The sequence below is a fragment of the Frankliniella occidentalis genome, unplaced genomic scaffold, assembly GCF_000697945.3.
Source record: "Frankliniella occidentalis isolate FOCC.00 unplaced genomic scaffold, Focc_3.1 Scaffold87, whole genome shotgun sequence".
NCBI classification, from domain to species: Eukaryota; Metazoa; Arthropoda; class Insecta; order Thysanoptera; family Thripidae; genus Frankliniella; species Frankliniella occidentalis.
The window spans coordinates 324778-325464 of record NW_026267216.1 but is presented as its reverse complement, the minus strand read 5'-3'; the positions used below and the strand labels follow the sequence as shown (position 1 = coordinate 325464).

At 58.1% G+C, this 687-nt stretch overlaps 1 protein-coding gene across 1 annotated transcript in view; it reads left to right on the top strand.

Annotated features, from left to right (window-relative positions):
* The window catches only part of LOC113210923 (ankyrin repeat and KH domain-containing protein mask-1), a 58672-nt gene that overhangs the window by 34814 nt on the left and 23171 nt on the right, over positions 1-687 (top strand). The gene's annotated exons all lie outside the window — the stretch shown is intronic.

Sequence of the window (687 nt, the reverse complement as noted above, 5' to 3'; positions counted from 1 at the left end):
CCTCCCCCCGGGGCGGTGCAAAGTCAGGCACACCCAGGTAGACTCGCAAATAAGAAAATGGGGAATAAATGTGTTTAGATCGTGTCTATCAGAGGCAGGTTACAGTGGCTGGCGGAAGTGGTCTGCTGCTGCTGTCCTGGGTCCCTGGGTCAGACAAGACACCCACCACCCCCTCCCTTCGCCCCGCTTTACCTCCGTCCTTTTCTATTAAATAAGGCCCGGTCTCTCTCCCCTTTAATCAACGGTAAGCGCCTGGCACAACAAAGATACGCAATTATCTAGTCGGGTGGGGGGTAACGCGAATCAGTCAAGTAAAGCAGCAGCAGCAGCTGAGCTGAGGAGGGGGGCCCTAAGCAAGTGTGACCCAGTTGCACCGCGCGGAATGTGAGAGAAAGACGCGGGCAGGACGGGGAGGGGGTCTGGAAGCTGCCGAGGCCCAACGAGCCAGAGAAGGACGAATCGGCCGAGCCGCGCGCCGAGTTTTCATTGAAATTAACTCTTATAGTTGTTCGCAGCCCGCCTCGATCGGAGACAGCAGTTCAGCCAGCGGCAGCCGAAGGCGGCGGGGAGGCCGCCGTAATGGTGCTAATTTCGTTAAAGTTTCAACTGAGCCCGGCTCCTTGCCTGCCGTCTCTATCGTCTTCGGCCTTGACCCTACAACCTGGCCACTGCTCGACGGGTGGGTGC